At 37.6% G+C, this 24941-nt stretch overlaps 1 long non-coding RNA gene across 1 annotated transcript in view; it reads right to left on the bottom strand.

Annotated features, from left to right (window-relative positions):
- Positions 1-24941, bottom strand: part of LOC146406356 (uncharacterized) — a 410255-nt gene that overhangs the window by 358717 nt on the left and 26597 nt on the right. Inside the window, exon 2 of the long non-coding RNA XR_014811152.1 lies at positions 2619-2760. This is a non-coding gene — a long non-coding RNA (uncharacterized LOC146406356). The remainder of the gene's footprint in view (positions 1-2618; positions 2761-24941) is intronic.

The raw sequence follows: 24941 nt of genomic DNA, 5'->3' as shown, positions 1-24941 counted from the left end.
TCTCTTGCTTATGCACCTATAAAGAATTATCAGGAGTGCTTTCTTCTTTAATCAAGATGGGATACCCTGTCTGTTATCTCTCAATTTCACATCCAGGGACTTATGCAAAGGAAACTATCTTATGCAGATAGATTAAGAGCAGGGACTCAAGTGAAACAGCTTGACCTCCACTCCTAACTTTTTCATCTATAAGCTGTTTGACTTTGTGCAAGTTACTTAATCTCTCTATGCATCAGTTTCCCTATGCATCAGTTTCCCTATCTGTAAAATGGAAATAAAACAGTAACTACCTCCTAGGGTTACTGTACCAATTAGTAAGTAGTATGTACCAAGTACATAGACAGGTACTGGCATAGAATACCCTGTGTATCAGAGTTCATTGTTTTTAAATAAAGGAAATCATGTTCTTCATAGGATTGTTGTAGAGCAAGAGTTCTAAAGTTTCTTAAAAACAAACTGGATTCCCATTGATTATCATTTAGTTAAATCAATAGTGGACCACTAAGAAAGCATTAAAAATGATGGAGCAGAACCATATCACTTTAAGAAAGGCTGGCGGCATGATGTTCGTACTCAGACCATAGAGGAAGACGTGTTCTTCAGAAGAAAATATACTAACCAACTGGGAAAGATTAGATTCTCGGCATAGATTGACATATTCTAGAGTATAATTTTCCTTATTTTAGAGTAGGAGTGGAAGAAATTCAAACATTTTAAGACTTAAAAAAAATGTGCATAGGAGGTAACTTTAACAAAAATCACTGTGTTGCATTCCAGAAAACACAATATGAATTTTAGGATAAAGGAGAACATGAGATCCAAAAAGTGGTGAACCTAATAAAAGGCAGGGAGGTTAAAAAACATTAAAAATCCTAAGGAAAAAAACTGAACTGCTGACCAAGGAATTTAGGTCCGTTTGATCTAGAAAAAAACGAAAATTGCAAGTTTTTCTAGAAGGAGGTTATTTAAAAAGTAGCTTGAAGCCTTTTTGCAATAGCCAAAACAAACAACCCAAATGCCCACTGACAGATGAATGGATAAAGAAGATGTGGTACATACCTGCAATAGAATACTACTCAGCCATAAAAAAGAATGAAATAATGTCATTCACAGCAATGTGGATGCAACTAGAAATTACCCTACCAAGTGAAGTAGGTCAGAAAGAGAAGGGCAAATACTATGGATAATACTTATATGTAGAATCTAAAATATGACACAAATGAACCTATCTACAAAACAGAAACAGACTCACAGGCATGGAGAACAGACTTGTGGTTGCCCAGGGGAGGAGGATGGACTGGGAGTTCAGTGTTAATAGATGCAAAGTATTACATTTAGAGTAGGTAGACAATGAGACCCTTCTGTATGGCACAGGAAATTAAATCCAATTTCCTGAGATAAACCATGATGAAAAGTAATATTTAAGAATGTGTATGTGTGTGTCAGAGTTACTTTGCGGTAGAGCAGAAATTGGTAAAACATTGAAAATCAACTGTATTTTAATAAAAACAAATAAATAAAAGTAACTTTAACAAATACTTCATTGAAGATTTAATGATAGTCTTTCAACCATCAAAAAAATTGCAATTAAAAACTCAAGGCAAAAAAAGAAAGCCAAAACAAATTTTTGTGGTCAAAATATGAAGCAAATTGAAATGTAACATGATTTTAAATCAAGTGAAGTCATGTAAAATAAGATAATTCTTCAACTTGCATGCTTAGGGACATTCTTCTATAGACAGCAGAACTTGAATCACCTTGGAGTCTACATTTCCAGAAGGCTCATATCACACTTATTAATTCCAGAGTGAAAAATATACAAAGTTATCAGATTTACAGGTTTTCATGTTTTAGAATACACATCTGGACAAAACACTTCATTAGAGTTGCAGAATATTCTGCACAAGATTTATCTTGTCTATTTTTGGCCAAACAGTGTATTTATATGAATTACAAAATAGTATTCCCTCTACAAGACACTTTACTGCACTAACTATGCAAACATATGAATGAATGGTGCCCCCTGGAGTTGTCTATAAAACTTAACTATGGCCCAGGGAAAATTAATACAAGCCAAAAAGGAAGGAGTGCAAGAAATACACATTTTTACATTTGACTTATTAGAGAGTCAATACACATATTTAAGGTTATCATATCAATAAAAACATACTGAAGTTCACTATTTATAATATTAAGCCAATGGAGGAAGCCAAAATATTTACTGAAATTTGTATATTGGAGGTCAGGTACAGTGTATTACCGTATGCAAGCTAAGTTTCTTTTATAGTTTTAAGGATCCACTGATAATATATAATATATATATTAATATAATGGAGTTATAAGGCTATTATTTGGAGATATGAAAATACCTACCACAAGAATAAAAAACAGAAATGGTCAAAAACTACTGCACGTAGAAAGTTGGATGAAGGGATGGTATTGGGCAAAGGGCTTTCTTTCACATCACTAAATACTGTTTTTATCATGCATTTAGATTATTACTTTTATAGAGCTGACCTTTAAACAATGCAGGGATTAGAGGGGAGAGGGAGGAGGAAGGAGAGGGAAATGTACCATCATTGTAACTGGCCAGGTTTCTTTGAGCCAGAGAATCTTACCCTCAATTGACATGAAGTTGGAACTACACAGAATAGAAAAATGGAGTTCAGCAGGAGAGCTTTGTGGAAATAAACATTGGCTCCTTTACATCACTGCATCCAGATCACCTGAGGTCAGTTCACTTTCAGTCTCACTCCCCATCTGTAACATCAAAGAGTTGGATTTGATCATCCCCTTTGTGATTAAGTCTCAAGTGTGATTAATCTCAAATACTGAGCCCTGATGGAAGAACATTTCAAAATGTTCACTCCTTTGGGGAACTGATCCCAAAACACAAGATAAGCGTTGTGTAGCCAAAAAATGTGAGTGAAAGTCAAAATTACTATGGACACATGGGTTGAAGCCTATATAGAATGCTATCTAGTAGCAAATAAAAAGATTCCATGCTTTCATGTTCTTCCACAGATGTGGCTTAAGGAAAGCTCTAAGTAGAGGACAAGGCAAAAGCAAGAGATAGAGAACAATGCTGTGCAGTGGAGAGGGATGTGAATAGCATCAGCGCAGAAACTGGGATTCCTGGGTGCTACCCATCTTACATCACTGGCCATTTTTGTGACCTTGGTCAAGTTTTCTTTTTAATCTCTCTAGGTCTTAATTCCCTCATGTAGAAAATCACATAAAAAGGAATTCCCATCATGGCTCAGTGGTTAACAAATCTGACTAGGAACCATGAGGTTGCAGGTTTGATCCCTGACCTTGCTCAGTGGATTAAGGATCCAGCATTGCCGTGAGCTGTGGTATAGGTCACAGACGCAGCTTGGATCCCATGATGCTATGGCCCTAGCATAGGCCAGCGGCTACAGCTCCAATTAGACCCCCAGCCTGGGAACCTCCATATGCCATGAGTGCTTCCCTAGAAAAGGCAAAAAAAAGACAGAAAGACAGAAAGAAAATCACATAAAAAGCTTCATGTTCTCTGAAATGTAAGTCTATAAACTACAAGGGATGAAAAAAATATTAAGACAACCCATTTATTTTTAAGTACCTCCAAATATTCATTTATTACTCCCTAAGGGTCCCAGATGATCAGCCAGTTTCTTTTTCTTTTTTTTCCCCCCTGAGCCACAGCAGTGACAATGCCAGGTCCTTAACCCGCTGAGCTGCAGGGGAATTCTTCAATCAGCTTTCTTATTCTTCCCTGCACTATCATTCTCAGAAGTTATTTAAGATTTCTTGCCCCAAAACTTGCTGCAGAATCATGTCTTCACTCTTTGCACTGAACTTCTTGGTACCTAAAAATACTCAAGTCTTTTATTTTTCCTGTAACATGAGGGCAACTAAATATCCACTCGCAAAAGTCACAGTGTAAATATCGCTTGTTCCTTTTAGAGATAGTAGCCATGTATCCCTAAACCCTCCCTAAAAGCTCTTCTTAGAATAAAGCATTTCTCTACCTAATTCTACTCTGCATGAAGACCTCTTCTCTCAAGTATGCACAACTAAAGTTATAGCTAATATAGAATGATAAGGAAATCCACAAGTAGCCCAACCATGGTCAATGCCCTCTCAAGCACTCAAATAAGGTGACACAACCTGGGGTACTGAGCTTTACCACCCATACATTATTCTAGGACTTTTTCCTCACAAGAGAGAATGTCTCTGCTGAGAAGTTTAGAAGACCCTGCCTGGAAGAGCAAAAGGTCAGCCACCAAAAAGATCTAATCAACCTCCCAAGCAATACATTTTTAGTCTTACTTCTAAGAAAGAAACTCTTTTTAAAAAAAAATAGATAAATTTCTTAGCTTTGGAAAAAGTATGTTCCATTTTTAGGGAAATTCCCTCCTTTTGATTTTTTAAATGATTGGCACCAGATTCAGGTATATTAAAAAAAAAAAAATGTCCACTGATGAGGCAGTATGTGCTCCATTCTGTGGTTCCTGCTTCTTTTTCTTCCTAATCAAATGGCTTCATCCCTACAGGGTGGTAGCCATCGGCTGACTGGAGGAATCCTGACTCTAACCAATCACTGTTGTCTCCCAACTCCCCAACCACGTTCAATAGGGCACTGCAGCCTGGGAAATCATCTCAGCACAGACCTTCCCACCCGATGGAGTAAGAGTCACAAGGTTCTGTCCTTGGTCTGGTCTTGGTGACCACCTGCAAGCAGTTTGGATGAAGGTTTAGATAGCTTGCTATTTAATTTGCAGTTGACATAGCTGGAAGCAGAATCCAGATTCCAAAACAATTCCCTCATTATGCTGGACACATAGACCAAAACCAACAACATGAAATCTAGCAATAGTATGTGTAGCTTTCTTTATTGGGGCTTAAAAAAACTGAATACAGCCATTCCTTTCAAATTATACCTGAGAAAATCTTGACTGAAAGTTTCTCATAAGCCAACAAATTGCATAATCCAGCTACTGAACAACTTGGTGTGGTCTGAGCTGCACTAATAATGTCCAGATGAAGGAAAGGAAGAAGTTGGTTCCATGTAATCTGCTGGCTTGACCACATACTGTATTCTCTCCTGGGTGCCATGCTTTTAGAAGAAATGTCAACCAGCTGGAGAGCAGACAAATAATACATGCGGCATAGTCAAGAAATCTGGAATATACATCACTCAGAAAGTTTAGGGGAATGAGGATATTTTCCTGGAGAAAATAAAATAAAATGGAAGATAAAATGGACTAACTCTGTGCTATTGCAGAGGACAGAAACAGAGCCTGTGTACAGAAATTCCATAGAAGCAGATTTCAGTTCAAACTCAGGAAGCACATGCCCTCAATCTGTGCTCTCATATAAAGCAATGAAGATCAGTGAATGCTGGGAAGGAATTCCAGAATGACAGGCAAGTTTGGACTCCATTTCTAATATTCTTTTCCCTGCTAGAGGTGTGAAACACAATATAGGAACAAGAGAAGATCTGAGTTTTGGTCCCAGCTCTACTACTATTCTGGCAGAACATTAGGAGAGAGCTTTTCATCTAGTCTAATGCTTTCATTCTGCAAATGTCAAAAACCACATCCTGAGGACAGAGGTGATTTGCCCAAGATCACACCATGGAAAAGCATTAATTCCGGACCCCCAAATCAAGTCTCTCTGGAACAACTTGTGGTTACCAATACTGAGGCCTCAAATTTAGAATTAAAAAAATGCATCATTTAAAGTAACAAAAATGTTTTTTATGTGAAAATATGCTTTAGGAAAAAACAGGATGGAAAGAAATAATAATAGATCTAGTGTTGAGAGATCAAGTGGTTATTTCTTCACCAAGTCCTATAATTTAATTGTTATAAATGTATAACTTTTCCTTGACCTCAGGTTGTTTTTTTCAAAATTTTTATTTTTTATTGTAGCATAGCTGATTTATAATGTTGCATTAGTTTCAGTGTACAGCAAAGTGATTCAGTTACACATATATATTCATTCTTTTTCAGATTTTTTTCCCATATAAGTTATAACAGAATACCAAGTAGAGTTCACTGACATATTTGACTTTTACAATAAAGAAATTAAATAAGAAGAGCAAGCTCTTCGTTTCCCAAACTATTCTACTTTTTGCGTGGATTCAACCCTATTTGGTTATGTAGAGAGCAGAGTAATTAAAGAAGTAGACTTCATGTTTGTGTGTTAAGAACATACAGGATTACTCTCTTAGCAAATTTCAAGTACAGATTTTCCTTTACCTACAATGGGATTGCATCTCAATAAACCAATCAATCTAAGTTGAAAATGCCTTAAATTAAAAATGCACTTAATATACCTAAATTTCCAAACCTTATGCTAAACCTAGCATACTTTAAATGCATTCAGAACACTTTCATTAGCCTACAGTTGGGCAAAACATCTGGCACAAAGCATATTTTATAATAAAGGGTTGAATATCTCATGTAATTTATTGAATACTGTACTAAGAGTGAAAAACACAATGGTTGTATGGGTGCAGGATGGTTAAAAGTGCAACAGTGGTTTACACTAGTTATGGCATGTCTGATGGGCTGCTGTATCTTGTTGCCCCACCCAACATCATGAGAAAGTACTACACTGTATATCACGAGCCCAGGAAAAGCTCAAAATCCAAAATTCCAAGTATGGTTTCTACTGAATGCAAATCACTTTCACACTACCATAAAGTTGAAAAATACCAAGTCAAATGATTTTAAGTCAGGGATTCTCTGTAGACAATATAGTACTGTTACCTATTGTCACCATGCTATACATTAAATCTCCTTGCATAAATTATTCACACTAACAAATTTTGTACCTCTTAACCAGCATCTTCCCATCTCCACCTCCCAGCCCAGCCTCTACCATTCTACTCCTGTGAGTTTGACTATTTTTGATTCCACATGTAAGTGAGATCATGCAGCATTGGTCTGTGTCTAACTTCATTTAGTATAAGGTACCTCAGGTCTATCCATGTTGTTGCAAATGGCAGGATTTGAATTCGTCAATTAGATTTGTTGTAATAATGCTTTTACAGTGTACACATATACCAAATCATCAAGTTGTATATCTTAGATATATAGAATTTAAAAAAAAATCAATTGTCTGTTGATGGACATTTGCGTTGTTTCCATGTCCTGGCTATTGTGAATAGTGCTGCAATGAACATGCGGGTGCACATGTCTCTTTTAAGTAGAGTTTTGTCCGGATATATGCCCAAGAGTGGGATTGTGGGGTCATACGGAAGTTCTATGTATAGATTTCTCAGGTATCTCCAAACTGTTCTCTATAGTGGCTGTACCAGTTCACATTCCCACCAACAGTGCAGGAGGGTTCCCTTTTCTCCACAACCCCTCCAGCACTTGTTATTTGTGGATTTATTAATGATGGCCATTCTGACTGGTGTGAGGTGGTATCTCATGGTAGTTTTGATTTGCATTTCTCTTATAATCAACGATGTTGAGCATTTTTTCATGATTGAATTCGGAAGATGTGGTATATACACACAATGGAATACTACTCAGTCATCAAAAAGAATGACATAATGCCATTTGCAGCAACATGGATGGAACTAGAGAATCTCATACTGAGTGAAATGAGCCAGAAAGACAAAGACAAATACCATATGATATCACTTATAACTGGAATCTAATATCCAACACAAATGAACATCTCTTCAGAAAAGAAAATCATAGACTTGGAGAAAAGACTTGTGGCTGCCTGATGGGAGAGGGAGGGAGTGGGAGGGATCGGGAGCTTGGGCTTATCAGACACAACTTAGAATAGATTTACAAGGAAATCCTGCTGAGTAGCCTTGAGAACTATGTCTAGATACTCATGTTGCAACAGAACAAAGGGTGGGGGAAAAAATGTAATTGTAATGTATACATGTAAGGATAACTTGATCCCCTTGCTGTACAGTGGGAAAATAAATAAATAAATAAATAATAAATCAATTGCATTTTTGCACAACTGCTCTTAAAATCTAAAATGAAAAGTTTTTCAAAAACAGGAGGCTTCTGCTGGTTTCCCAAGACAATCTACACAAGACACTAAGACCTTCCACTCTCTGGTTTCTTCTTCCATGCAGTGGTGTCAACAGTGTAACAGGTGGGGTGATGTGGATTCCTCATCACCTGCTTCATTTACTGCCTGCATCCACCACAGCAGGAGAGGGACCAGGTCTGCAGAACCCAAGAAATGTTTGTTTCCTGGCTCAGAACAGTTTTACTGTCAAGCCCTGTGATCTCATTCTTTGTCCCTGGTATATAATTTCTTCAAAATGGCAGCAGCTAGTGTTCTTCCAGATTTAACATTTATTCCATATGCATATCACTTGCCACATGGTAACATCAACCAACAGGAGAAAGGGCACCCTATCTGAGGTCAATGGAAGTATTGCTCATCCAGTTCAGCTTAGGCAAGCCTCAGCTCTAATTGTTTAGATCCCCAGTGTTTTCATAGCTCACTTCTTTGGTCTCCTCATCGCACTTGAGTCTCACAATATGTTCCTGGAAGAGACAGCTTCCTGAATCCATGGATTCAGTATATTCTATTTCTTCCCTTAAAATTCTTTGACTTGAGAATACAGCTCACTGGTTCAGTTCAGGCTATACCCTTTTCTCCAGCCTTCCACCCCCAACCAAAACACAAGTGCTCTACAATTTGAACATACATTCCAGGCATTACCACCACCCATGGTACACCTGGGTGTCCACATCACCAATGAAACTAGCTATCACACTCTAATGTTTGCCTGCCTAATTGGTAAAAGATATTACAATGTTGTTTTCACTTGCTTATCCTACTGAGTCCTCACAGTTGAATCACTTTCTAAATCTAAATCATTTCTATACATACTGAGGGATATGGAAGGATTGGCCAACAGGGACCTGCACAGAGAACTCTCTGGGTAGCACAGAGAACTCTGTAGCACAGACAACTCTCTGAGTAGCACAGAGAACTCTTTGGGTGGCATAGAGAACTCTGTTCAATATTCTGTGATAACCTATGTGGGAAAAGAATCTGAAAGAGAATGGATATATATGTACATGTATAACTGAATTTCTGCTCTACAACAAAGTGATTTTCACAAGCTTGTAAATCAACTATACTTCAATAAAACTCTTTAAAAAATCATTTCTATCCTACAGTACAATTAATTTTTCCTTCTGATCAGCACTTGTACACAAGGCTTTCTGCCTCCAAGCTCAGGGTTCTCTGAGCATTTTGTTGTAGAATGACAAAAAGGGGTTCCAGACATTTTGTTGTAGAATGACAGAAAGGGGTTCCAGAATGACAGATACTTCTCTTCCTCCCCTCCCCCTACACCAGTCCTTCTTCTGAACATATTCAGACCTATTCTAGACATGTCAATATATGTTCTCACAGACCTGCCCTCTCCAACTGAAGCTCACCTTTAAGACAATGACCTTAAACAGCATTGTTTTGACACCTTTGGATCATAGATCAGAAACTGTAAAGATTCTGACTTTTATTTATAGCACCCTTAATAGCATTGTCTTAGAAGATAATTTAGGTCTTGACAATTTATTATGCCAGAGAGATTCTCCTTTAGGTCCCAAAGGCAAGATTCAGTTCCTTTGAAAATCATTTCTTAGACTATTTCTGAAAAGACTATTTCAGTAGAGTCCATACCTATCCCTTTGTTGTCTCTCATCCTTTGTGCATTCTTTCAATTATGGCTCACCTTGCTTACCTCTTGAAACCTCAAAAGTCCCCTGACATGATACATGCCTTTCTCATCAGACCCTCTCGAAGTGTTTTTGTGAAGACAAGGGCTCCACAGGTCAGTTTGAACTGATCCATGTGAGAATCTATGATGTGCCTCTGGTAACTTGCTGAAGGATAGGAACACCTTCTAAAATTTAAGGGAGAGAAGCAGCTTGCACTTCTGTAAGCTCCACATGGTATCCCAAAGGCATGTTGGGCTCACAGAAAGTCACAGGTACAAACAGTAATAGAGTTCTACTCCTTCATTACAAGAGAAAATACTGAAGCCCAGAGAAAGTTATTCAAATTCTTAAAACAAGTAGCATTCAACAAGAACCCTGGCATCCAGACTCTTGTGCCTGCTATTGTGTTTAAGTGGACAGGAAAAAAGGTTCTTATAAAAAGGTGCAATTCAGGAGAGCCTGCTCAGCCAGGCCAGTTGTCCCCAGGCAGCCTGAAGCTTCAAAGGAGTAGCTGCCAAACCCCAATACGTGCTGGGGCCCCAGAGAGACCTGTAGTTTTGGGGTCTTGGACTAGGTGTCAGGGATGCCCTATTGGCTCTTCAACACAAGGAGGCTGCAGCCAGACTGCACTCACATCCACAGTGGAAAATCTCTTAAGCAAAAGCCATTTATGAAGCTTTCCCAGACAGGCTGTAGTCCTAATTCTGTGTGACTTCTGTTTGCTGTATTTGTCAAATAGCCACCCAGAAAGACAGGCTTTATGAAAAGACAGACAGACATAAATATTTTAGTTTTTGAAGGAAGGTTACCATGGGTAACCAAGGTAAGACCAAAGCTGGCAACAGTCACAAGAGCAAAACTGACCTCAAAGCCAAAGAAAAGTCTTCTGCAAGAAGAATCCCAAGGCTATGGTGCAGTGCCAAAGTTTGGTCCTTATGGAAAATCCTGCCTTTGTGTCTCCTGGGAGTTCCTATTGTGCTCAGGTTAAGAATCTGTCTAGTATCCATAAGGATGCAGGTCCAGTCCCTGGCCTCGCTCAGTGGGTTAAGGATCCCCCAGTGTTGCTATCACCTGCAGTGTAGGTCAAAGATGTGGCCAGAATCTGGCATTGCTGTGGCTATGGTATAGGCCAACAGCTGCAGCTCTGATTTCCCTAGCCTAGGAACTTCCATATGCTGTAGGTGCAGAGCTAAAAAGAAAAAAAAAAAAAAAGTGTCTCCTTCCTAAATCCTTTGAAACAACAGGATTAAGATTGGGTTGAAAAATGAAGAAGTTACCCTAAACACTACTCCTCACTAAAAATATGATGAGGATTCATCATTAGCCATCCCAGAATAAACCCCTGGCTATTATCCCCCTAGAGAAACCAGCCACCTTGAAAAGCTGACTCAACAGGACAGGCATGAACAGCACTGCTTTAAGTACAACCAGCATGGCAGAAAACCAACATTGAACTCAATGAAAGAGTGTTTCAATGAGTGACCACTTACATCAAGATGATAATATACAATGCCTATGGATTTCTCATGAGACAGGAAATAAGCATAATGTTTCCCATCAAGGAAAAGTGGCAGTATATTTCTAATTCCAATGGTGAGACAAACCTCTGAATTTCCTCAAGGATTTTGCTAATGACATGGGGAAAGAAAATAACCCAGTAACTCCTCTGTAGTCCCTCAGCAAGACCGAAAGCCAAGTAACTAGCAGAGTGTGTATTCTACAGAGAAATTCCTGGAGCCATTTGATACTGTCACTCTGGATCCACCACTGGATTTTTTTTTTTTTAAGCCAAAAACGATTTAAAAATAATGACGTTCCAGAGCTTCATAGTTTTGATTCCTTCATGGCAACACACAGAGAAAAGCCTGAACAAAGAAGAGAGACTAAACAAATCCATCATCTTAGCTTTCTCTCACTGCAGGTGAGGTGGCTGTCAGGTTAATAGCTAGTGGTGCTAGAAAGCAGACTACGATTGCTCCAAGTGGTTCCAGAAACTTAGGACAAAAAAGAATCCAGCAATATCAGCAATGAAGGAGAGATTAAAGTGCTCTCAGAAGAGATATTTCTTGCTGCATTTTTAGACCTTAAATGAGAAGAGGAAACCAAGTTCATGTCTGAAGCCTGGCAGTTTCCTATTAGTCTTCCTCATTCTACAGCCCAATTCAGGAATCAATTTTTTTTCTAAGTTCTAATAATAAGGCACATAATGATTCTAAGCAAGTACAAAAATTTTTGAAGGAAATTATCTATTTGGAATTAGAAATTAAGACACGAATCATGGACTTGAAAGAAAACTAGTATTTTTCTTACACAAGCTTTTGGAGTTGCCAGAGTTCTTGCACTAACAAAACCTACATGAGGAGTTCCCGTCGTAGCTCGGTGGTTAATGAATCCAACTAGGAACCATGAAGTTGCGGGTTCGGTCCCTGCCCTTGCTCAGTGGGTTGACGATCCAGCGTTGCCGTAAGCTGTGGTGTAGGTTGCAGACGCAGCTCGGATCCCGCGTTGCTGTGGCTCTGGCGTAGGCCAGTGGCTACAACTCTGATGCGACCCCTAGCCTGGGAACCTCCATATGCCGTGGGAGTGGCCCAAAGAAATAGCAAAAAGACAAAAAAAAAAAAAACCTACATGAAAACTACAAAGGAGTTGAACAGCTCTAGTTAAAGAGTTTGGTCCAGCTCCTGTACCAAGTTCTAGAAAGACCCAGAAGTTACTGGAGTTTTAAACTCTGTTGTAATTCAAAAACATGGAAATAAACATTCAGAGAAGGTATACAATGGAGACAAATGATCAACTACTGACAAAGGTAATTAGTGGGAGCTTCTTGCAATGTGAAAACTTACCAACAGAAAGGCTCTGAGGAAGAGATGAATTTGTTCTTACCTGCTGCCAGAAAAGAGGAGCCATTTTCTGAGGCCTTTATTTTCTTTTTCAAATGAAACATCACCCAACATTTACCCATCTGGTGGCCATTCGGCTTGGTCTCACCTCTTTCTGATGTTTTCCCTCCTCTCCATCTTTTTTTTTAATGGCAGCAACTGTGGCGAATAGAAGTTCCCAGGGCCAAGGACTGAAACTCAGCCACAGCTGTGGCAACCTGGGACCCTTTAACCCACTGAGACAAACCAGGGATAGAATTCAGCGACCCGAGCCCCTGCAGTCGGATTCTTATCCACCATGCCACAGCAGGAACGCCCCCTTCTGTTTTGAGACATAATTGGCATAATGCCCTGTATTAAAGTATACAACATAATGATCTGGAATCAGTTAATATACATCACCTTAGTGTTACAAATATTTGTGTGTGTGATGAGAACTTTTAAGATCTACCCTTACAACTTTTGATATACAAATCAGTGTTGTGAATTGTCATAGCCATGCCATGTATTACTTCCCCAGGCCTCTTTTACACCTGGAAGTTTGTGCTTTTTGATCATCTTCATCGTCTTACCCACTACCTATCCCTTACAACCAACTGTCTATTCTGTATCTAAGAGTTCATTTTTTGATGATGTTGTTGCAAGTGGCAAGATTTCCTTTTTTTAAGTCTGGTAAATGAATAATATTCAACTATGATTGTATGTATACGTATACACACATACACTACTCCACATTTTTCTTTGACCATCCATTTTTCAATCAACATTAGGCTGCTTTCCTATCTTGGCTGTTGTAAATAATGGGGCAATGAACATGGGGGTACAGATATTTCTGAGTAGTGTATAATACTACTAGAGATATTTCTAGTATCTGCCTTTGCTTTTGCTGTCAAACTCAAAAAACTCATCGTCAATATTGACATCAAGGGGCTCTTATTCTCTATGTTTTCTTCTAGGAATCTTATGGTTTCAGGTCTTACATTCATCTTTAAATCATTTTGAGTCAACTCTTATGTGTAGTCTAAAATAAAGGTCCAGTTTTATTCTTTTCCACATAAGGTACCCAGTTTTCCCAATGAACCACACATTGGTTCTTGGCTCCTTTGTCATAAATTGACCAAATATACTTGGGTTTTTCTCTGGGCTCTTAATACTGTTCTAGTGATCTATGTATTTGTCTGTATGCCAACATCATACTGCTGATTACTATAGTTTTTTAATATAGTTTGAAATCAGGAAATGTAATGCCTCCATCTTTGTTCTTCTCTCCCAAGACTGCCTTGGCTATTTTGAGTCTTTTGTGGTTACATATAAACTTTACAATTTTTATGTGAAAAATGCAGGTGGTATTTTGATAAGGATTACAATGAATTGGTAGTTCACTTTGGGTCATATAGAAATTATGATATCAATATTAATTCTTCCAACCCATGAGCATGGAGTATCTTTCAATTTATTTGTACCCTCAATTTTTCACCAGTGCCTTATACTTGTCAATGTACCAGTCTTCTCTCTAGTATTTATCATGGATTTTCAGGACAGAATTGAAAAAGGTATGGATTGGCTTCAGGCATTCTCTGACACTCATTTTAAAATGAAGAGTAGATAGGCAAGCAGATGATGCAAGTGTCACATCAATCAAGAAGAAAAATGTTTTGTATTTTATGTGCAAATAAAATTTTTAACTGGTTACTTGGCCTTAAACCACATAAGACAGCAAATAGAAACCAGCTTAACCACATACAATACTATTCAAATGGAGGTTCTGAATTTGTGGCTATGAAAGCAATTGCTGAAACTAAGTTCTATAATTAATCTGGTGTTATAGTAGTTGTTACTATTAGTAACCTTTAATGCTGGTTGTCAATGTGTGATTCTGCAAGACTTGAACCTATTTGAATGACTGAAATTCCATCTGACACATCAGTGAAAACTGTCAACTTTGTGTGCAATATGAATGTTATAAAGTACAGACAAAATTAAAATCACTTGAGATAGTTCTGGTTTTTTTAATGAAGATAATTAAATATTGATTTTGCTAGAATTATTTTTCTCTATCAACCAAACCATATCCAAAATCTAATTCCTTTAAAAAAAAAAAAAGGTTACCTAAAAATTAGGGCTAGATCATTTTTAGCTTAATTGATTGTATTTAATGTTCATATCAAAATAAAGAATTTTGCTTCTTTGCCTTTTTTTTTTTTTTACATCACAACCTTCATGGTCTTCCCACATTTTTAATATGCAACTTATACAGTGAAAACTGAAGTTATTTTATACTAAATTTTAAAGTATTTCTTTTGAAAAGTTTACAGTTGCAAAGGGGATAATCATCGTGTAAACTATCCAAAATAAAACAACCCACCCCTTGAATAATTACATAGCTGTTAAATCTTTCTAATCATGTAGCAATTTATCATGTACATTTAATTACCTAATTAGAGGCCATCACATGAATTCATTTTCCCCTCAAAATTTCTCTTGGTCTTATCTTCCTCATTATAATAGAAGTTGTTTGAGGCTAAGAACCTTGGCCTGAATCTTTCATCATTGTTTTGTTAATTGCATTATTTTTTCATCACTCCTACCTTGGAAGTCATGGTTTGTTAATGCCTGACACATTCTGAAATAACTACCATCTTGCAAGATAACCAATCCTTCAAAATTTTCAGTCAGTTTAAAATAGTCAGATGCAAATAAGGTAGAAGTAATAAACTTGCTCTGAGATCCTGTATTTTAACCACGTTAACTTCCTGAAGCCTAATTCTATTCATCCCTGCTCCTGTTAATTCTATGAAGACAAGGAAGAGAGGAGACAAGTCTTCTTTATTGCCATCTTCTCAATGCCTCATACATTCCGACACACTGACACCAACGTAACATAAGTTGTGTGTACAATTAAACTTTTCATACCATCCAACCAAACAGAACTAGAAAGGATTAAGTCTAATGTCTTCTCATAGTCCTATGAATCTGATCAATTTTCCATGTGTTATTAGGCCCTACAATTTAGCTCTTAAAATTCAAGTTCATACAAATCTAAGCTCTGGATCAACTTTCAATTTTTCAAGGCACATAACACAAATCCTTTTTAAAAATATTGACAAACACATGTCATTTTCAAAGTTAGTGTGGCCTACAAAGGTATATGAAAAGATGGTCCACACAACTCATCAAGGAGATGAAAATCAATAGCACAATGACACATCACCTCACAACTGTTAGGATGAACACTATCAAATAACAAAAGATAATACGTGTTGGCAAAGATGTAGAGAAATTGGAATCCTTATACACTGTTGATATGAATGGTTTAAAAAAAAAATGGCGCAGCCACTATAGACAACAGTATAGAGATTCATCAAACAATTACAAATAAAATTACCATATGATCCAGCAGTCCCACTACTGGGTTTGAATGTATGCAAAAGAAATAGAACCAGGGTCTCAAAGAGATAGCAGCATTCCCATCTTCACTTTTAATACCAGTCACAGTAGTCAAGGTGTAGGACACACTGACATGTCTAACAATGGATGAGTGAACAAAGAAAATGTAGTATATAGATACGATGAAGTGTTATTCGGGCTTTGAAAAAGAGGGAAATCCTTCCGTATGAGACAACACAACAAAATGTCCTGTAGATTCATCTAGGTCAAAATAGCCAGTTACAGAAGAATCAGTTGTGCTTAACTCCACTTACAGGATATATCTAAAATAGCTACTCATAGAAACAATAGGATGATGGTTGCCAGGGGCTGAGGGATTGGGGGAAAAAAATGGTTGCTGTCCAATGGGTATAAAGTTTCAGTTATCAAGGTAAGTTTCCAAGATCTGCTATAAACTATTGTATCTATAGTTAATACCTGGTTGTGCACTTAAAAATTTCATAAGAAAATAGATCTCATGTTAAGCATTCTTACAATTTTTTAAAGGATTTGGGTGGCCTGTCACTACAGCTGATAAGCTTTGATCATCGTATGCTTTCACTGGATTTGAATTATAGCAACAATATAATAGGTAATTCTTTATTTGCTTGAAAAATACAGCAACAGAGCAAAAGCCATTGAATGCAATTAATAGGTGCTGCCCTCATCAAGCAGGGGTAGTTCCTCTTTGCTGAGATATTCTTGCCCAACTAAAATATTCACATTCTCTGTTGAAGGACATTCTTTGTTTTAATACTGTGGGAGCAATGCTGATAAATCCTTACTTAACAACTCAATTTTCCCTGCTGAAATGGATTGAATTATGTATCCCAAAAAGATTGGATAAAGTCCTGGCCCCACATCCTTCAGAATGTGCTATTTAGCAACAATAACTTTACAAAAATAATTAAAATTATGTGATTAGATTAGATCCTAATACAGTATGACTGGTACACTTATAAAAAGGGGAAGTTGGGACACAAGCCACATATACACAGAAGAAAGGAAGTATGAAGGCACCAAGAAAAGATGGACACATGACTGGAGTTGTCCATCTACAAGCCAAGGAAGAGCAAAGATTGCTGACACACACCAGAAGATAGAAGCAACGAAGAGCCATTCTTCCCTAGAGCTTTCAGAGGCAACATTGTCCTGATGACACCTTGATTTCAAACTTCTAACTTTCAGATCTGTGAGGATAAATTTCTGTTACTTTAAGCCTCCAAGTTTTGGGTGTTTTGTCAAGGTGCCTGAGGAATCTAATGCAACTCTACTTAACGTTGCACATCCTTTTTTTTTTTTTTTTTTTTTTTTTTTATAAAGGTGGCACCTGTAACATGGAAGTTCCCAGGCTAGGGGTCAAAGTGGAGTTGAAGCTGAGTCCTATGCCACAACAACATTGGATTCAAGCTGTGTCCACAACCTACACCACAACCTAATGCCAGATCCTTAACCCACTGAGCAAAGCCAGGGATCAAACCCACATCCTACATTGGGTCCTTAACCCAGTGAGCCACAACAGGAACTTCTGCATATCCTTTCTTGTTTTCTTATACCTTCATTATAGAATATGATTACCTTCATTATAGAGTGTGATTTATGGCTTAACTACTGATTATATACATAAACTGGGGTTCTTTTCAATGACATATAAGAAGGCATAGTTGCCTGATCTTTCATATGCCTCCTTCCAAAGAAATGCTATGAAAGGCCTTTCCCTCATTCTCATCCTTTAAATCATTTTTTTCCTTTGTTCTTTTGGGACCTTTGCAAAAGCACAGATGGCTCTATTTTCCTTCTTAGGCTTTATTTATTACTGTCTGTTGCAAAGCCAAAATAAGTATTAAACTACATGAAACAGACCAAAGGGATTTTTCCAAAGCCCACTTACTCTCTCCAAAATTCTATTAACAATCAACTCTTATCCAAATGCTCCTCGGATCTCTACTGCTAACATTTATTCCCCCTTTCAAAAGTCTGAGCCAATTTGGATATCTGCTAAGTGCAGAAACAGGGATCCCCAAAGCCAATATTCAAGGTTTCGACTTAGAAACAAACTATTTGTAGGGATATGAATTCTGATCCCTTTTGATTAATTACCCCAGAGTAGAAATTATCTATAGGCATGACATCTAAATTTAAGATTTGTTTTCTCATGTAAGATACCAAGAACTATTTCCCTTCCATTTCCTATAAAGAAACATTAATATAGCGAACATGTAAAGTTTCTAAGCAGAGAGAAAGTAACTCAAATATGTGGAAGAACACAACCTTTTTATTGAAGTATAGTTGACCCACGATATTGTGTTAGTCTGATATATAAAGCCTATGACTATTTTTGAAGGTTATGTTCATTATAGGTTATCACAAGATAGTGTGTACAATTCCCTGTGCTATATAGCAAATCTTTGTTGTTTATCTATTTTATATACAGTTGTTTGTATCTGTTAATCCCATACCCCTAATTTGTTCCTTCCCATTTCTCTATCCCTTATGGTAACCGTAAGTTTGTTTGCTCTGTTAAGTCTGTTTCTGTTCCATATGTACATTTGTTTGTACTGTTTTTTAGACTCCTATGTAATATCATATAGTATTTGTCTTTCTACACCTGATTTATCTCATTAAGCATAATCTCTAAATCCATCCATGTTGCTGCAAAGGGCAGTATTTCACTCTTTTCTATGGCTGAGTAATATCTCTTTGTGTAGATACAGATGTAGTTATATCATGTATATAATGTCTTCTTAATCCACCATGTCTTCTTAATCCAGCTGTCTGTTGATGGGCCCTTACTTGGGTTGCTTCTACGTCTTGGCTATTGCCAATAGTGCTGCTATGAACACTGTTGTGCATTTATCTTTTCAAATTAGTGTTGTCATTTTTTCCAGATATATACCCAGGAGTGGGGCTGCTGGATAACTTGATATTTCTATTTTGACTTCTGTTTTCTATACACTTTTCCATAGTGACTCAGAAGTTTACATTCCCACCAACATTGTATGAGGGCTAGAGCACAACATCTTTCAATTCCTTTCATTTAGGACAATAAATATACATTTTCTCTTGTCATACAGTGTTCAGAGCATTGTTGTCCACACTTGAGGAACAGTAGTTTCAATTTTCCAAAAAGCATAAAAGGATTATCAATGGGGAGTTCCCATCATGGCTCAGCATTTAAGTAACTCAACTATTATCCATGAGGATGCGGGTTCGATCCCTGGTCTCACTCAATGGGTTAAGGATCTGGCATTTCCATGAGCTGTGGTATAGGTTGCAGACTTGGCTCAGATCCTGCATTGCTGTGGCTGTGGTGTAGGCTGGCAGCTGTAGCTCCAATTGGACCCCTAGCCCGGGAAGTTCCATATGTTGCTGGTATGGCCCTAAAAAACAAAAAAAAACAAACAAAAACCATTATCAATGGCTAACCCCCAAAGACTCTCAGACCCAATGTCAAGACTGTCTAGGGGTCTTCAGGAATATCTGAACTAACTTTATGCCCAATATACTTCCAATATTGCACCAAACAATATAGTTACCTACTTGTTTATAAGACATGTACATTGAGGGCAATGTATTTTATTACTTTCTACAGCTTCAGTGCTTGATGCTCAAGTTTCAATTAGTACTTGAATTGACTAAAGACATTTTTTAATTAATTAATCTCTAAATCATATACAAAGTTAGACTCCAGAGAAAGTTTTCAGTGATTATAGCATTGTACTCATGGCTTGTGGATTGTATTGTCTTCAGTGTCAAAGAGATGCCCTTCCGCAGTGGGATGTCTTGGTCTTCCTTGGAATTTTTTTTCTCACCTTTGACCTTTGCTTTTTTACTACTGACATTTCAAATCAAACTGGATCATGGAAGGCCATTCTTAACATTTTTACTCTATGTCAAACTCTTAACATTTTTACTCTATGTCAAACTCAATCCCTGACTACAAGATTGGTCACCACAAACTCTCATGTCCACACTTAACCCTAAAATTATAGGTGATAGCTCAAACATTAATAATTATCTATCAAGTATTCAAGACAACAGTGGGCAAGCATTGTGAAAACTAAGATAAGCTCATTTCATCCAAAGTGCTTAAAATCCAGCTAACTTTTGGAAACCTAAGTGGCATTAAGATATTTCAATCAGACATTAAGACAATGATTCTTAAAACAAATCTTGTCTCAGGACTTAATCTCCAAAGAATGCAAATGACTCATACAATTAAAAAAAAAACTAATTGAAAAATGGGCAAAAGACCTAAATAGACATTTCTCCAATGAAGAAACACAGACAGCCAATAGGCACATGAAAAGACACTCAACATCACTATTAGAAAAATGTAAATCAAAACCACAATGAGATACCACCTCACACCACTCAGAATGGACATCATTTATAAGTCTACAAATAAATGCTGGAGAGGGTATGGAGAAAAGGGAACCCTCCTACACTATTAGTGGGAATGTAGATTGGTGCAACCAATATGGAAAACAGTATGGAGGTTCCTAAGAAAACTTAATATAGAACTACCATATGATCCAGCAATCCCACTCCTGGACATATATTCCAGACACAACTTTCATTCAGAAAGACACAGGCACTCCTGTGTTCATTGCACCACTATTCTGTTGTGACAATAGCCAAGACCTAGAAACAACCTGAATGTCCACTGACAGAGGAATGAAGATGTAGTACATATATATACAATGGAATAGTTCCCCACCACATAAAAAAAAAGAAAGAAACAATACCATTCGCAGCAACATAGATACAACTAGAGATTAGCATACTAAATGAAATAAGGCAGAAAGAGAATACATATGGCAAAGACAAATGATATCGCTTATATGTGGATTCTAAGATATGGCACAAAAATAGCCTAATCTAAAAAACAGAAACAGACTCCCAGACATAGAGAAAAGACTTGTTGCCAAGGGGGCAGGGGGAGGGAGTAAGATGAACTGAGAGTTTGGGGTTAGTAGATGCAAACTATTATATTTAGAATGGATAAGCAATCAGGTCCTGCTATATAGCACAGCAAACTGTATCCAGTTTCCTGCAATAGATTGTGATGGAAAATGCTATTAAAAAATATATATGTATATATGACTGAGTCACTTCTCTGGATAGCAAAAATTGGCACAACATTGTAAATCAATTCTACTTTAATAATTTTTTAAAAATAAAAAATAAACAAACCTTATCTCTTCTCCCCTTGCCTGTAGTCTTTTAAAGCAATTCAATGACAACTTCCTATAGGAAGTTTCCCCAGTGCCCAGACTCATCTGTCACCACACCACATACTACAGCACCCAGGAGCCTCCTCTTGAGGTGATTTAGTGAGGCTCAGAAGGCCCAAGTTTTGTACAAACAAATCTGAATTAGAATCCTGATTCTGCACACACCCCCAGTAAGTCTGTGACTCTGACAATTTTTCCTAGCCTCAGCTTCCTCATCTGTAAAATTAGCATGGTAACATTTGCCATGTGAAGTTGTGATGAAAGAAAGTAATGTTTTCATGTAACCAGTTCATATTTTTGTAACTATTTGCCTTTCCATTGATATCCATTTATTCATGTCAATGGAGAGTCTGCATCATAGTAATTTTTATGTTACATATTCTGGTTCTGTTCCCCTCCACTAGATCTTACACCCATTAAGAAGGAAAATCTCTTAATCTCCAAAGTCCATATGTCCAACTCCATGCACACTCACATACCTCCATCAGAAAAAAATAGAGAATAAAAGATTTCTTCTGATGTCACTAGGACCAGTGACAAACTCAGAACTTCAGAGAACCAAGTTCCTACATATCCCTTTAGCTAAAGTTGAAAAATCAGCCCTCACTGTGTCTTGACTTCTAGTAAACAACTTCTACTCTGCTCAAGAACTATTTTCATCCCATTTTCATTTGTATTGCTAAGCAACACACTGTACCCCCAGTTTTATTTCTGGTTCTGCATTTATTGTCACAGACACCTACAAGGTTACATCCCACATACTGAGTATTTTTAGGTTTTGTTTGTGAGCAGTCATATGGGCTATCAAGCAACTCAATTCACACTTTGTACTTGTAATGATGCTTTGTACTTGTATGGAACTTATCTCCACCGGCCAACATACCAAGAAATTTCTCACCTGAGAAAAGAATATATACATGTATGTGTGACTGGGTCAATTTGCTGTATAGCAGAAAATTTACAGAACACTGTAAACCAGCTATAATGGAAAAAATAAAATTATTAAAAATAAAAAAACAATAATAAAGTCCATGTCAGAAAAAAAAAAATTCTCACCCATTTTATGACTCCTGAACTACTCTATCAGGTTGTCTCTGGAGATACCACTGCACAGACAGATGTTCACCTAAGATCACACAAGGCAGGAGGCAAAGACTCAGGACAAAGGCCCACTCCAGGTTTTCTACCCCTCATACACATTGGAACCCTTCGACCTGTGATGGGCCTCAGTTTTTTTATCTGTAAAATGCAGAGATATCACTAGATGAGCTCTATGCATCTACAATTTACATGCTATCTACCATTGCATGTCCCACACAGGATTTTCTTGCTTCCTGCTGACTCACAGCCATCTTGCATCAACTAATTTTTAAAATGGAAACAAATAGAAATTGGGCTTATGTTGAATAGAAACTGATGAATATAAAGCCAGTATAGAAGGAGCTTTGCAAAATAAAGATAATTTAAAGAAGGTATTGTTGACTCAAAGTTTTTATTTTACCAATCATCCATAGCCTGATCCCTCCCTCTTAGCAAATAGCTAAGAATATTTAGAAGATGCGCTCACCAAGACATTAATTACAGCACCAGAGCCTCAGAGAATCAGATGATTATAAAGTCAAAGAGACCTTAGAGACCGAGAAGCCATGAGTAATAATCAAAGGGCCATTTCACAGGAGGACCACAGTTGATAATTCAGGATCATGAGAGTCCTGCAATGTGGCCCAGTGGCCAAACCAACAGACAACTTCCTAGACAGCCAGAAAACTATAGAGAGCATAAAAAAAAAAAAAAGGCACTAGAAAGAACAGCAAGAGGCTGAAATAGCACACAACTATAGCTTTCCTAGTTTGTATATAGGTTATTTTGTTTATTTATATTCTGTCTTGTTCCCAAAAAAAGGTTTCAAGCAGGGTACAGTCATACAATATAGCAAGTTTAAATATACTTTAAAAATGAATATAAGGCAGAGGACACGAAGAGGTAGGAGATGTATTATTTTAATAGTGCTCAGCACAGTGCCTGGCACACAAAAATGCTCAAGTTTCATAAGGCATTAGTCATGTTATTAGTGTTATTATTTGTTATTAGCCCACTGTTAGTTTTCTTGCCTGACTCTTAAAATAGGAGGTCAAACATTCTCTTCACTGTCCTACCTATTCCCTCCCCCTGTCCTTTATTTGTGCCCAAATGCCCTAACTTTATTAAATAATAAATAAAAATGTAATGAGCCTTCTGAGACCTGGAGCCAGTATCTACACAGTAGGCAAAATAACCAGCTCTAGTAAAGCTGTGAAAGCGGCCACATTTCTCATCTTTTCTGTTGGCTTCCTCCTTCTGCCTTCTTCCTCTTTCCCAGGGCTACGTTTTCAAATGGAACAAGACTTTTAAATAAAGGCATTAAGTTCTCAAAGTAGAAATGATGTCATCCATGGGTGAAGGGATCCAGGAGGTTGAGGTTTTGTTTATTTCAGAGAAATAGGGGGAAGAAGTTGTCAATTATTTTTTATTGATTTTAGCACAAAAGGTAGGGTATCGATTCAAAGTATATCCCCAGTATTAGTAGGGTCCCCCAGGGGCACAGTATTAATTAAAATGAAACTGAGCCCTCCTAAAATTGAGTTCCTTGAATTTAGGATTCACCTATCTAAAACTTTATTTCCTTTCTCATCCCACCTCTGTTCCCCTCAGGTTAGAGGATTATCAAGGAGAAGTGGGGATTAAAATCAAGCAGGATCCTGTGGGGCCATGCCAGGCATAAAAGCCCCTCCATGTCCCTCATTTCTTGTTTGAAGAAAAAGGCTTCAGTATCCTAAGCCTTCCCTTGAGATACCAAGAGCAGACTCAAGCAGTAAATGATTAGAACAGAGTCAGAGGCCTCTTAGTTCCTCCCAAAAGCTTGTCAATAACAATCTGATGCCTATCTTTGAGCTGTTCAGCAGAAACTAAGACACTCCCCCCCCAACCCAGACCACAAGGTGGTGACTACCAGGTGATCACAAAACCAAGTAGACTCCAGACTAGTTAAAAACAGAAGGTTCACAATTGAGATCCCTGAAGCATCACCTTGTTATCTCACCACCAACCCATCACAAGAAGGTCCACAAGCTGCTCATCCATCCTATGACCCTCTCTCTTCACACTGCTTTTAAACATCCTTGCCTAAAAGCCATTGTGGAGGTCAAATCTTTTGAGCATAAGCTGCCCCTTCTCCTTGCTTGGTGCCTTCCAAATAAACCCTTATGTTACTGCCAATACCTTCTGAGAGAGTTTGGCTTTCTGCTCTGTGCCACACAAGATCTTGCTTGATAATAAAGGACAACTTGGAGTCTCACAATTTTAAAAAGTGAAAATTCTAAATCTGTTAGTCAATGGCCTAACTGCCAACTTAATATACAGTAAAAAAAAAAAAAAAATTTAATGCTTTAGTTCACCTTGGTTATTCTCACCCTCCTCTTCATGGCACTATCCAACCCCCAAATACCCTCCAACTAACTCGATCCCCCCCAAAAAAAAAATTCCTGAAACCTTGTCCTGGTTTCTTCCACTTTCTAGGACTCTCTCATTTGAAATTTGTTCCACCCCAAATTTCTGGCCCTTTCCACTTATTAGCAATAATAACACAATAAAATCAGTAGCCCAGCAGTTAGTCAATTTCCTTCAGAAATGTGACAATTTAGAAATAGAGGAGATAA

This window comes from Sus scrofa, chromosome 1, assembly GCF_054392235.1.
Source record: "Sus scrofa isolate SSC_HxYL_T2T_F1_AM1 chromosome 1, Sscrofa_HxYL_maternal_Yorkshire_Landrace_v2.0, whole genome shotgun sequence".
NCBI lineage: Eukaryota > Metazoa > Chordata > Mammalia > Artiodactyla > Suidae > Sus > Sus scrofa.
The sequence above is the reverse complement of the archived record's forward strand: the minus strand, read 5'-3'. Positions and strand labels throughout refer to the sequence as shown.